Source organism: Pseudophryne corroboree, chromosome 5 (assembly GCF_028390025.1).
Source record: "Pseudophryne corroboree isolate aPseCor3 chromosome 5, aPseCor3.hap2, whole genome shotgun sequence".
Lineage (NCBI taxonomy): Eukaryota > Metazoa > Chordata > Amphibia > Anura > Myobatrachidae > Pseudophryne > Pseudophryne corroboree.
Window position 1 is genome coordinate 327,530,503 of NC_086448.1, and position 15,530 is coordinate 327,546,032.

Below are 15,530 nucleotides of genomic sequence, written 5' to 3' on the forward strand. Positions count from 1 at the left end.
ATTAGCAAGCAGAAATTTTGCATTGGTACTTTAAAAACACACAAATGTGAACATATAGTATAAGCCAATTGCTAGATGAAGAACAAAGGTGTCTGTTGTAATTAATTTGAGCTGTGGACCTGATTCATGTTTGTAAGTAAAGCAAAACAGCAAGCAACTGGGCAAACCCACTGCTGGTGGGGCAGATGTAACTCATGCAGAGAGATTTAGATTTGGGTGGGGTGTGTTCAAACTGAAATCTATTGCAGTGTTAAACTAAAGCTGTCTAAAATTTGCGGGCTACATGCAAAAGCAGCTAGTATTTACCCTGCACAGAAAAAATATACATATTTTTTTTTCCCTTTGCGTGGCAACATGGTTTGTTCCAGACACAAAGCTACATTCTTTTTTTACTTTACTTACAAACATGAATCAGGCTCTATGCTCTATGTTACTAACCACAGCGCAGTCTGAAGAAAGTAGGTAGGACCTGGCATTGACTGCAACAGTTTTTTTTTGTAATTAAACAATCTAACATTGCATTATATCATCAATCAATTTATATCCAAAATTGTCACCCAGTCAGGGTAGTAAGGTGGATGGTACCGTTGAACAGGGCAGAGTGCCCAGGAATGACACCCTTGCTACCTGTGCATCTTGCTAGGATGGTGCGGTACATCATCCTGCAACCAGTTTCACTGCTGCAGTGCCGGCCAGTGTGTTCTTTGGACCCTCCGCCCGTGCACCCTGCAGACTGTATAACTGCTCTGAGCATTCTAAGGATGCTCGCAGCAGTGCTGTAGTGAAGCGGAGATGACAAACCTGCCCGCCCACCCCAACGGTCGCAGACTTATGACAGTCTTTGCTCATGGGGGTGGGGGGTGGTTGCACGTGGTGGACTTGATCAGGATGCTGACCTCATGACATGACCCTTACCATTGCGGAAATGCATTAAAGCTTTCAAAAACAGTATCCCTATATTTTTCAGCAAGAACCAGCAGTAGCTCAGTTCCTGAACCTCTCAATAAATATGACATAATCAGGAACTGGGTTCCTTAACTTGGTCTTGGCCATCGAACATCTACTGTATCTATAACTTTTTTAATAGCTCCACCCCCAGAACCCTAGTTCCCTAACCTATTTTTGCTGTGTTGTCCTGCATCAGACCAGTGGTAGTGTCCTGTGCATCAGTCAGTCCAGTGACCAGTCACAGTGGTGGTGTACTCTGCTGCCATATGTCCAATGCTGCTGTATAAGTCCCTTACAGTTTCGCTGTGTTGTCCTGCATCAGACCAGTGGTAGTGTCCTGTGCATCAGTCAGTCCATTGACCAGTCACAGTGGTGTCCTCTGCTGCCATATGTCCAGTGCTGCTGTATAATAAGTCCCTTACAGTGTCGCTGTGTTGTCCTGCATCAGACCAGTGGTAGTGTCCTGTGCATCAGTCAGTCCAGTGACCAGTCACAGTAGTGGTGTCCTCTGCTGCCATATGTCCTGTGCTGCTGTATAATAAGTCCCTTACAGTGTCGCTGTGTTGTCCTGCATCAGACCAGTGGTAGTGTCCTGTGCATCAGTCAGCCCAGTGACCAGTCACAGTGGTGGTGTCCACTGCTGCCATATGTCCAGTGCTGCTGTATAATAAGTCCCTTACAGTGTAGCTGTGTTGTCCTGCATCAGACCAGTGGTAGTGTCCTGTGCTGTATATTATTTACTCCAAATAAAGGGGTTATTAACATTTAATCCAAATATAATTTTTACAGGGTTTGCCCTGTGTGGTGTAGGGGTACGCTCTCCTGTGCCGCATATTGTGTTATATAACTCCAGAAAAATAATGGAGAACAAAAATTTGGAGTATAAAATAGGGGAAGATCAAGAACCACTTCCTCCTAGTTCTGAAGCTGCTGCCACTAGTTATGACATAGACGATGAAATGCCATCAACGTCGTCTGCCAAGGCCGATGCCCAATGTCATAGTAGAGGGCATGTCAAATCCAAAAAGCAAAAGTTCAGTAAAATGACCCCCAAAAAATAAATTTAAATGGTCTGAGGAGAAATGTAAACTTGACAATATGCCATTTACGACATGGAGTGGCAAGGAACGGCTAAGGCCCTGGCCTAAGTTCATGACTAGTGGTTCAGCTTCACATGACGATGGAAGCCCTCATACTCCCGCTAGAAAAATGAAAAGTCTTAAGCTGGCAAAAGCACAGCAAAGAACTGTGCATTCTAAGATGGTATCATAAATCCCCAAGGAGAGTCCAAGTGTGTCGGCGGTTGCAATGCCTGACCTTCCCAACACTGGACGGGAAGAGATGGCTCGTTCCATCTTTTGCACGCCCTCTGTAAGTGCTGGAAGGAGCACCCACAGTCCAGTTACTGATATTCAAATTGAAGATGTCACTGTTTAAGTACACCAGGATGAGGATATGGGTATTGCTGGTGCTGAGGAGGAAGTTGACGAGGAGGATTATGATGGTGATGTGGTTTGTTTAAATCAGGCACTGGGAGAGACACCTGTTGTCCGTGGGATGAATAAGCCCATTGTGATGCCTTGGCAAAATACCAAAAAAGCCACCTTTTCGGTGTGGAATTATTTCTCCACAAATCCGGACAACAGGTGTCAAGCCGTGTGTTGCCTCTGTCAATCTGTAATAAGTAGGGGTAAGAATGTTAACAATCTAGGAACATCCTCCCTTATACGTCACCTGCTGCGCATTCATCAGAAGTCAGTGTCAAGTTGTGAATCTTTGGGTAAGAGCGTAAGCAGCCCACTGACAACTAAATCCCTTCTTCCTCTTGTACCCAAGCTCCAGCAAGTCACACCACCAACTCCCTCAACGTCAACTTCCTCCCCAGTCAGAAACGTCAGTAGTCCTGCAGGCCATGTCACTGTCAAGACTGAGGAGTCCTCTCCTAACCGGGATTCCTCCAGAGGATCTTTTAGTGGTACGCCTACTGCTGCTGTTGCTGCTACGGCTGTTGTTGCTGCTGGGAGTCGAACGTCATCCCAGAGGGGAAGTCGGACGACCACTTGTACTACTTCAACTAAGCAATTGACTGTCCACAGTCCTTTGTGAGAAAAGATGAAATATGACAGCAGTCATCCAGTTGCAAAGCGGATAACTGAGGCCTTGACAGCTATGTTGGTGTTAGATGTGCGTCCGGTATCTGCCATTAGTTCAGTGGGACTTAGAGAATTGTTTGAGGTATTGTGTCCCCGGTACCAAATCCCATCTAAGTTCCACTTCACTAGGCAGGCGATGCCGAGACGTCAGAAAAAGTGTCCTCGGTGTTCTAAAAAAACGTAGTTGTACCCACTGTCCACTTAACCACGGACATGTAGACAAGAAGAACAGGGCAGAGTAAGGACTACATGACTGTGACAGCCCACTGGGTAGATGTATTGCCTCCCACAGTAACAACAACAGCAGCTGCGCCAGTAGCAGCATCTCGCAAACCCCAACTCATTCCTAGGCAGGCTACGCTATGTATCACTGCTTTCCGTAAGAGGCACACCGCTGACAACCTCTTACGGAAAATGAGAGACATCATCGCACAATGGCTTACCCCAATTAGACTCTCCTGGGGATTTGTGATAATGTGCATGCATTATATCAAATTTCAGCACATCCCATGTTGTTTGTGCCGCACACTTGTGCCGCTTAGCTTAGTCATAGAGCTGCCTCATTGCACCTCTTTTTCTTCTTTGCATAATGTGCTGTTTGGGGCCTAGTTTTTTAAATCTGCCATCCTGTTTGCCATTGCAGTGCCACTCCTAGATGGGTCAGGTGTTTGTGCCACACACTTGTGTCGCTTAGCTTAGCCATCCAGCTACCTAATTGCACCTGTTTTTCTTCTTTGCATCATGTGCTTTTTGGGGCCTATTTTTTAAATCTGCCATCCTGTCTGCCACTGCACTGCCACTCTTAGATGGGCCAGGTGTTTGTGCTGCACACTTGTGTAGCTTAGCTTAGTCATCCAGCCACCTTGGTGCAACCTTTTGGCCTAAAAACAATATTGTGAGGTGTGAGGTGTTCAGAATAGACTGGAAATGAGTGGAAATTAATGTTATTGGGGTTAATAATACAGTAGGATCAAAATTACCCCCACATTATGTGATTTTAGCTGTTTTTATGTTTTTTTCAAAACTCATCCAGATCCAAAACCAAAACCCGAAAGGGTGGTTTTTGCAAAACCAATCCAGATCCAAAACACGAGCATGGAACCAGATCCAAAACACAAAACACAAAAAGTGCCCACCGCACATCTCTAGATATATATATATATATATATATATATATATATAAATCCACATAAGAAGCCGCTTCTCACTTTCATCTGAATTAGATACAGGTGCTCGGTCAGTGTAATAATAGAAAATTTTTCCAAGAGTAACCACCAGAGGGATCAAACCCAGAAAGACCAGCACACTGATTAAATGCAGAAAAAAAAAAGTTTTACTGTTCACTGAGGAACACGAGGTTATTGAAAAAAAGTAGCAAGCATCTGGCACACATTGTAATAGCAGCATGAAATAAATCAATGAATACTCAACATTCCGACAGCTGTTTCGACTAGCTTCTTCATAGGAATGAGTAAAGTGACATAGTGCTGGACACTGCCCACCGCAGTGTCAGTTTTCAAAGTGACATGTGCCTAATGCACTGAGCTACCAGGATAATTTATAGGGTGTGAGCCATCACACCTGCACCCGGTCACACGTGGACACATACAACGTCACATCCATGCGCCACAGCCGTGACGTGAACCGGAAGTGACGCCCGGGGAAGAGTTAGTCCGCTGCACATCATGTGAAAACACACGATGGAGCCGGACACTATCCTCCCAGGACGGAGAATCAACTCCGAGGCCGTACCCACGTGTTACAGGTCGTCCACATGCCCCGTGTCAACTATAACACGTCACATGTGGCGACCCGCAGGAGGCACCCAATAAGTCCGGAAGATCATGCTGCTCCGGAACTAAGTGGGCACTGTACCTGTTTCCGGGGGCAGGATAGGAGGCGCACAGTCACTCGTAAACATAATAAAAGAAGTTCTAATGTAAATAGCTGACATGATACATGTTGGACAAATGTAGCAAATAAATGGCCAGTCATAAATAAATCAATTAATTAATAAACTAATCTTGATTTAAGTTGTAAATTTTATTACTGGCTAAAAAAAATAAAAAAATAAAAATAAAAATAAAAATACGCTTTCATAATATGATAATAATTAACCTCCAAATGAAAAAAAATAGCAGACTGACCAATATCTAAATGTAGACCATAATCTCCAACATCTATACAAATAAATATATAATACTTATTAAACAAAAAATGAAAAAAGAATAATGATGTGCAGCGGACTAACTCTTCCCCGGGCGTCACTTCCGGTTCACGTCACGGCTGTGGCGCATGGATGTGACGTTGTATGTGTCCACGTGTGACCGGGTGCAGGTGTGATGGCTCACAGGTAAGTACACTACACCCTATAAATTATCCTGGTAGCTCAGTGCATTAGGCACATGTCACTTTGAAAACTGACACTGCGGTGGGCAGTGTCCAGCACTATGTCACTTTACTCATTCCTATGAAGAAGCTAGTCGAAACAGCTGTCGGAATGTTGAGTATTCATTGATTTATTTCATGCTGCTATTACAATGTGTGCCAGATGCTTGCTACTTTTTTTCAATAACCTCGTGTTCCTCAGTGAACAGTAAAACTTTTTTTTTTCTGCATTTAATCAGTGTGCTGGTCTTTCTGGGTTTGATCCCTCTGGTGGTTACTCTTGGAAAAATTTTCTATTATTACACTGACCGAGCACCTGTATCTAATTCAGATGAAAGTGAGAAGCGGCTTCTTATGTGGATTTATCTATTTCTCATGGTAACGTACAGTTATTATGGACTGGGAGCTGCACCACAAATCTATTGTCACAGTATTTTTTCATAAAAAAACTTTTTGGTTTTTTCATTTAGTTCAATTTTTTCCTATTAATTTTTCTTGTGTTGTGTATTTTTTTTGGACAATGGATCTAGATGCTAAAGATATTACTGGTACAAAACGTTTTTTAGATAAAGAGGTTTCTAAGATATTGTTTTCTTCTACTGAGCAATTGGCCTTTGATGTTGACACTCCCACTGAAATATATTCTGATTTGTTGCGACTACGTAAAAGACTGGTAGAATTGGAACTTCATGGTTTAACCATATCTCAATACCATAAGGAAGGTTTAATTCCTCGTGGATTTAGAATTAAAAACCAGCCGACACTTGGTCGCAACAACAAGGATTTTTGTCGACAGTGGTGTCAAATACTCAATCAATGTAGTTTTGACCTGATGGTGTTGGTAGTACAGCAGGTCAACACTGACATTGATAACGTCAAAAAGGAGATACTGGGTCATGAACGTACGGGCCTTGAAACTTTAAAATCAGATTCCACTAGTGATTGGTTAACTAAACTAGATGACTCTGTTCAAACATTTAAGAATGAGTTACTGGTTTTCAAAAAATCTAAATACCGCAAGGTAAAAGACGACTACAGAGATCTAAGAGTATATCCATGGCTATTCACACAAACCACTAGACGCCCATGGAGAAAGGGTCAATATTCACGTAACAAATCTGAAGTTCATTTCACAGATATAGAATCACATACTTCCCAAAGTGATTCGGATCATTCTGTTAACCAGAGGGGTCCTTTTTTAGGGGAAAAATCGTTCACCAGGAGCAAAACAAAAGAGGTCATCGATTTAAAAGACCGTGCAGGAGAGGGGGGCTCAAGCATAAAAAATACCGGAGGCAGGAATTACAAGGGGGGTCGGAAATAACTATTTTCAACCTGTCCGACTACACTCCCACTGAGGCAGAAATGTCGGTTTTATCTAAAGGACTTACTTTTGTCCAAACTCATAAACAGAACGAGTTTGATTGTGAGGTTGAATTGTATAAATTTTTTCGACAACTAAAACTTAAAGATTATTTTTCAAAAAAGGATAACTATTCTATCACAAGAGGTCAATTTAAAGCACCTAGTAATTTTGATCCACCTTCCATGAATCCTGCCATAGAGGTATTTATGAATTTAGTCAAAAAAGAAACCCTTCCTGGCATTAAAAACATCAAAATTAAGAACTATAACATGACCAAACCAGAGAGGTTGGCAGTTAGGTCTTTGAGAGATAACCCCAATATCATTATACGCCCCGCCGATAAGGGCGGAGGCGTGGTACTATTAAATCGAAGTGACTACATTTATGAAATAAATCGACAGCTAGCAGATAAACAATGCTACAAGCAGTTGCGTTTTGACCCCACTAGTAACTTTAAACGTGAAGTTGATTCCATTATAAACATGGGCTTGTGTAATCAGTGGATTGATGAACAAACGGCCATATTTCTCACTCAGGACTTTCCAAGAATTCCTTTAATTTATATTTTGCCCAAAGTTCATAAATGTCTGGACAAACCCCCTGGAAGACCGATTATATCTTCCAGGGGCTCTCTGTGTCAGACATTGTCCCAATTTGTAGACTTTTTTCTACAGCCGGTAGTACAATCAACGCCATACTTTATCAAAGATACCTCTGATTTCTTGTCAAAGTTAAATGCGGTTGGCCCTCTTCCCAATGACTGTATACTGGTGACATTGGACGTCACCAGTTTATACACTTGTATTAACCATCTTGAAGGGATTGAGGCCACCAGGAAAACAATTGCCTCCAGTCCACAGTATGAGGGTCCACCTAGTGAATTTTTGTTACTTCTGCTTGATTTTATTTTACATAAAAATTATTTTTTGTTTGAAAATTCATTTTACTTACAGCTACAGGGCACGGCGATGGGGTCCAACGTGGCCCCATCGTATGCCAATCTATTTATGTTTCAGTATGAAAAACGATACATCATGGCAGATTTAGAATTTTCAAGGTTTATCAGGTTTTATGTTCGTTACATAGATGACCTTTTCATGCTGTGGACTGGGGGTGAAACTAAATTACAACAATTTATTACCAGGTTGAATCAGATACCAGGATCTATCAGGCTCACATGTGTTCATGATTTTGTTTCTATTAATTTTTTGGATGTCACTATTAAGTTGATCAATGGATCCATCACCACTGAGGTGTTCAGAAAACCGACAGACAAAAATTCTCTTTTGTTGGCAACAAGCTTTCACCCGCAACCGTTAAAGAAGGGTCTACCGTTTTCACAACTTTTACGTGTGATGCGTATAACTTCAGACGCGACACTAATACCAGATGCTCTGGCAGTGATGGGCGAGAAATTTATTGAGAGAGGCTACGATCCGATAGAGATACAAGGAGCCATTACGAGATGTCTAAAGATGGATCGGACAGATGTATCAAGATCCAACATGAAAGATACCGAGATTGGACGACTGGTCTTTTCCAGTACATATTCTGTTGCCTCTAGTGTCATGAGACGTGCGATCTCCAAACATTGGCACATTTTACAGGCAGATCCGACTATGGGGAAATTCTGTGACAGCTTACCATTATTCAGCTATAAACGCAGTTCAAACCTCAAGGACCAGATTACATATTCTGACATAGTGCCAATTGCGCAACAAGGGAGCAGTTGGCTACAATTGAAACCAGGAGCACACAAATGTGGCTCCTGTGTTAATTGCAAGCACATGCACACAGGCAGCACTTTTTTACATCCAACCAGGGGCGACGCTTTTCGCTTGAAACATCGAATGACATGTGAGACAAAATATGTCGTTTACGTGATTCAATGCCCCTGTAATAAAATATATGTTGGAAAGACTATCAGAATGCTCAAAGAACGCATGGCCCTGCATAGGTCATCAATTAAGAAAGCGTTCACTAAAGTCGAGAGTTCTACTCCGCCAGTTGCTAAGCATTTTGTTCACCATGGACATCACATTAAAGATCTGTCATTCATGCCCATTGATCACATACCTCCACTAAAGAGAGGTGGTGATCGTCATAAGTTGCTACTACAGCTAGAATGTCGCTGGATTCGACGCCTGGACTCCCTTTCGCCTGCGGGGCTTAACGAAGAATTTTCCTTTGCACCTTTTTTGTAATTTTTTCATTTTTAATTTATCATTTTTTATTTTTATATGTGCACATGTGGGCCTGATAGTCACACATCTGGATCCATTGTCCGATTTTGAGATATATATAGTTTTTTTATTCTTTTTTCATTTTTTGTTTAATAAGTATTATATATTTATTTGTATAGATGTTGGAGATTATGGTCTACATTTAGATATTGGTCAGTCTGCTATTTTTTTTCATTTGGAGGTTAATTATTATCATATTATGAAAGCGTATTTTTATTTTTATTTTTATTTTTTTATTTATTATTTTTTTTAGCCAGTAATAGAATTTACAACTTAAATCAAGATTAGTTTATTAATTAATTGATTTATTTATGACTGGCCATTTATTTGCTACATTTGTCCAACATGTATCATGTCAGCTATTTACATTAGAACTTCTTTTATTATGTTTACGAGTGACTGTGCGCCTCCTATCCTGCCCCCGGAAACAGGTACAGTGCCCACTTAGTTCCGGAGCAGCATGATCTTCCGGACTTATTGGGTGCCTCCTGCGGGTCGCCACATGTGACGTGTTATAGTTGACACGGGGCATGTGGACGACCTGTAACACGTGGGTACGGCCTCGGAGTTGATTCTCCGTCCTGGGAGGATAGTGTCCGGCTCCATCGTGTGTTTTCACATGATGTGCAGCGGACTAACTCTTCCCCGGGCGTCACTTCCGGTTCACGTCACGGCTGTGGCGCATGGATGTGACGTTGTATGTGTCCACGTGTGACCGGGTGCAGGTGTGATGGCTCACAGGTAAGTACACTACACCCTATAAATTATCCTGGTAGCTCAGTGCATTAGGCACATGTCACTTTGAAAACTGACACTGCGGTGGGCAGTGTCCAGCACTATGTCACTTTACTCATTCCTATGAAGAAGCTAGTCGAAACAGCTGTCGGAATGTTGAGTATTCATTGATTTATTTCATGCTGCTATTACAATGTGTGCCAGATGCTTGCTACTTTTTTTCAATAACCTCGTGTTCCTCAGTGAACAGTAAAACTTTTTTTTTCTGCATTTAATCAGTGTGCTGGTCTTTCTGGGTTTGATCCCTCTGGTGGTTACTCTTGGAAAAATTTTCTATATATATATATATATATATATATATATTTCCTTGCAGTGGTGCAGCACCCCGCCCTATAAAGACAGATTGTGCGGGCACCTGCTTAAGTTTATTTGATTATTGGAGTGGTGCCCCGGATCTTGGAGATAGATATATATATATATATACTGCTCAAAAAAATAAAGGGAACACTAAAATAACACATCCTAGATCTGAATGAATGAAATATTCTTATTAAATACTTTGTTCTTTACATAGTTGAATGTGCTGACAACAAAATCACACAAAAATTATCAATAGAATACAGATGTATTAACCCATGGAGGTCTGGATTTGGAGTCACCCTCCAAATGAAAGTGGAAAAACACACTACAGGCTGATCTAACTTTGATGTAATGTCCTTAAAACAAGTCAAAATAAGGCTCAGTAGTGTGTGTAGCCTCCACTTGACTGTATGACCTCCCTACAATGCCTGGGCATGCTCCTGATGAGGTGGCGGATGGTCTTCTGAGGGATAATCTCCCAGACCTGGACTAAAGCATCCGCCAACTCCTGGACAGTCTGTGGTGCAACATAGCATTGGTGGATGGAGCGAGACATGATGTCCCAGATGTGCTCAATTGGATTCAGGTCTGGGGAACGGGCGGGCCAATCCATAGCATCAATGCCTTCGTCTTGCAGGAACTGCTGACACACTCCAGCCACATGAGGTCTACCATTGTCCACCAGCATATGGTCTCACAAGGGGTCTGAGGATCTCATCTCGGTACCTAATAGCAGTCAGGGTACCTCTGGCGAGCACATGGAGGGCTGTGCGGCCCCCCAAAGAAATGCCACCCCACACCATTACTGACCACTGCCAAACCGGTCATGCTGGAGGATGTTGCAGGCAGCAGAACATTCTCCTTGGCGTCTCCAGACTCTGTCACATCTGTCACATGTGCTCAGTGAGAACCTGCTTTCATCTGTGAAGAGCACAGGGCGCCAGTGGCGCATTTGCCAATCTTGGTGTTCTCTGGCAAATGCCAAACGTCCTGCACGGTGTTGGGCTGTAAGCACAACCCCCACCTGTGGACGTCGGGCCCTCATACCACCCTCATGGAGTCTGTTTCTGATCGTTTGAGTAGACATATGCACATTTGTGGCTTGCTGGAGGTAATTTTGCAGGGCTCTGGCAGTGCTCCTCCTGTTCCTCCTTGCACAAAGGACTGTACTGTCCTTTGTACGGCGCTGCAAAACACATGTGGAGCCTTATAAATAAAATGTAATAATAATAATAATAATAATAATAATACTGCTGCTGGGTTGTTGCCCTCCTACGGCCTCCTCCACATCTCCTGATGTACTGGCCTGTCTCCTGGTAGTGCCTCCATGCTCTGGACACTACACTGACAGACACAGCAAACCTTCTTGCCACAGCTCGCATTGATGTGCCATCCTGGATGATCTGCACTACCTGAGCCACTTGTGTGGGTTGTAGAGAGGTCATACAGGCACGTGGAGGCCACACACACTACTGAGCCTCATTTTGACTTGTTTTAAGGACATTACATCAAAGTTGGATCAGCCTGTAGTGTGTTTTTCCACTTTAATTTTGAGTGTGACTCCAAATCCAGACCTCCATGGGTTAATAAATTTGATTTCCATTGATAATTTTTGTGTGATTTTGTTGTCAGCACATTCAACTATGTAAAGAACAGAGTATTTAATAAGAATATTTAATTCATTCAGATCTAGGATGTGTTATTTTAGTGTTCCCTTTATTTTTTTTGAGCAGTGTATATATATATATATATATATATATATATACATACACACACATACATACTGGGATTCCGGGATCCAGGAGGGCCCACCCCGCACACCATGTACCTGTGTTCTGTTATATATGAGGACATTTTCCCAGCGATCTGAACATAAGCAGTAGAGCACATTAATTTCTTGGTAACGAACATTGTCTATTAGCCTGATATGAAAAAAGAGACAGTTTTTATAGATTTTTTTTTCATGTAGTAGATTCATGCTTTCTTTATACTTCTTTGTTATTTATTTGTTCATATTTTTATGGAAATGTATTCTATACGTTTGGGATAATATATCTAATTACATATACGGTAGCCCTTCTGAAAACAAAAATAACAGTCAATGCATAATAGTGATTTACAGTACTCTCACCCTGATAACTAGCCTGAAAAGAAAATGTAATAAAAAAACCTAGTTATAGTGAGTAACAAAATGCATTGACTTTTCCCTAAATGTAAGGAAATTAATGCACATTTCTGCAGCCAGCCTTGCTCACATAGCACATGTGATTTACAGTGTATCAAATAACATGCCGGCAGTGGAATAGGATTAAGCCATTGTGGATATTGTATGAATTACAGATTCATAAATAGCTCAATAAAGATGTAAATTCAGTTTTTTTCTTGTCACATTATTGTTCCCACAAATCATGCAGTGCTATTCCACTTACTGAACAAATGCATGCTTGCTCCTTCCTATATTATTAGTGTTCAGCTCTTCCCATTGTCCTAAGACATTGTTTGAAAACTTTTTTACAGAAAAAAACAAACATATATTATTCTATACATACATTACTGAAACTCACAGTAAATAAATAAATAAAGGTAATACCATCCACTATGTATAAAAACAGAACTGACGTCATAGGTAAACATACATTTGTTATAGAGAGAAGAATTGAAAGGTCATTTATGACAGATAAACTCATCCATGCAGTGGTGCCAAGAGGGGGATGGAGGGTACAAATTACCTGGGCTGAGGTCTGAAAGAGGGACCCAGTGAGGTCCCAGTTGGGGCCCTGGGTCCTCTCCCCTTTACCTGGCAGCAGCAGCTGCAGATCTACTCCTCAGCCCAGCACATGCTGCTGTGTGACGGACTGCAGTGCGGCCATAGAGGCACTTAAAATACCATTTTTTTCAGTATTTTTTTTCTACGGGTGCATGGCCACGTCTCCTGTGATTAAGCTACGCCCCCTGAAAAGTACCTGGGCCCAGCCAGCCTCTCTACTGCCCTGCATCCACGTATAAAGCCTAGACACAGGTTTTTATTTTTTATCATGAAAAATACATAACCACCACTGCTGTTTGCAAGTACTAAATGTACAGAGTATGGTGGCACCGTAGTTAGCATTGCTTCCTCAAAGTGCTGGCATAATGTATTAGTGCCAACCAGGGCACTATCTTTGCATACTTTGTAGGTTTTTCTCATGTTTGTGCAAGTATCATCCCATAGGGCTGATTCGGAATCTGGTGCGGCTACGTCTTTATGCTAATGCCGCAGATAATTGTGTTCATAGTGAGGTGCCCCTTTTCAGCGATGCATATCCGTCTCATTGCATCCACGGCACCATCAAAACTTGCACAGGCGGGCTTCAGGTGTGTACACACGGTGAGATCTTTTCTTCCGATTCTGACAATATAGTCAGAATCGGAAGAAAAGATAGTGCAGATCGCAAGGTGACAGTCACCTTGCGATCCCGATCCGATGCCGATGCGCGGCCCCGCGCGGTCGGCATCGGCAGAAAAAATAGACTGTGCAGGCAAGTCAATCTTGACTATCTCTATAGAAGAGATAGTCAAGATTGACACTTAGCCAAAATCGCACAGTACCAGGATCGCAAGCATACTCATTATGTGCTTGCGATACTGGCTAAGTGCAGACCCGGCCCCCCGTCGCCCCCCGTCGCACAGTGAGAATCGGTTAAGTCAGAATCTCACCGTGTGTACACACCCTAAGTTTCTCCATCTGAACATGGTATTCTGTGTGAGCAGTGCTGTGCTTTTAGACACAACTGCTGTCAACGACATGTCCATGACATGCCTGCATTTGCTTTGCCAATCCTGTTACCTTCCAGAAGTGGCCATTGATATTCCCACTCCCTGCATCCAAATTTGTTCTGCTTCTCTGTGCGGTATCTATCGGTACGCATGCGCAGTACTTAAAACATGAGTCAGCTGCATCCTTTTCAGCATTGCGTGAGTTTACCATGTGACTCTGAATCAGGCCCTCAATCTAAACATACCGGTAGATTAATTGGTTGCTGTCACATCACGGGGTAAAGTGGGATGCAATAGGTTATGAGAAAAATGGATATATCAGGCAAGATTATAGTCGCCGTATGAAACAGAATGAGAGTATACCCTAACATGCCAGAATGTTGACTGCACCATTTTCAACGCAAGACAATCCACCCTCCAAATGTTTCTAATGTTAAACATAGAAGCTGGCTCTTTAAATACAGTAAAAGATGCCAAAGAGAGCAGTTGTGCTCCATGTAATTCTATACAGTTGATAATAAAAAATTAAATGGAAAAAAAAAAAAAAAAAGCTTTGGGTCCCCCTCTCTTAGATTGTGTGCTTATGTGCCTAGATTGTTATGATAAAAATTGGGAGAAAAGTGAATTGGATTACCAATGCGGGACTAGCCAGAGGAGCCATAGAGGGGAGATGTTCAGCCTGATTCCACTAGCCCTAGACCAGATGACACCTGGATGCAAACAGCCCTATGGCCAATAGCACTAAGGCTTTTCCAGGGTTGGACTGGCCCACAGGGGCACAGGGGAACCCACAATGGGCCCCACTGCCTGAGGGTTCCATCTCCTCATCTAGAGATCAAGTTCCAGACTGTGCACTTGAATTATAAAATTTGTATATATTACTTTATACTGCACAGGATTATGGTGTATTTTCTACAGTGCATTGCTGTTATTAATCTAGTACATTATCATGCGTGCAATAGCAGTATTTACTGTGCATATTTATTAAGGGACCCAGACCCAGGGAGCCCCTCATGCCCCAGTCCGACACTGGGATCTTCTCCATACCCCTGGTGCTGATTGGTGTGATGGTAATATTGTTTTTTACAGGCATAGTACTACATGTTCCAGGTAGCCTGACAGTGTATGATGGCACTTGGAGAACCTCAAGAGCCTGCCTGTCTGGCATCATGGTTCCGATTGCACCTGTTGTCCACTTGTAAAAATAAAATAAAAGAAAAACAGTCCACACACCATAGAAAAAATATACAGTATATTATCAAATAAATACACAGCCTCGTTAACTAATTTATTACCCACTCATTCCATGCAGTCATTTCATGGGTTCTTGGAGAGAGAAAAAACGATTAAAGCCAATGCAACATCTCCATTTTGGGACCCTGCTGGCCGCCACTAGTGAGAGGTCAATTGGGGACACCCTCCATACATATAAATGTGGCTGTGCTGATTGTAAATTAAGGAAGCTTTGTAAGTCTCATTATTTTATTAAGCAAGATGTGGAGGTCCCCAGGTACTTATTGGAGAGAAAAGGAGAGAGGCCAGAACCTGCTACAAAAGATGTTGCAGTTAAACCCTGGAGAA

The 15,530-nt window shown here is 42.3% G+C and overlaps 1 protein-coding gene across 2 annotated transcripts in view; it reads left to right on the top strand.

Annotated features, from left to right (window-relative positions):
• Positions 1-15,530, top strand: part of POU6F2 (POU class 6 homeobox 2) — a 677,794-nt gene that overhangs the window by 233,137 nt on the left and 429,127 nt on the right. The gene's annotated exons all lie outside the window — the stretch shown is intronic.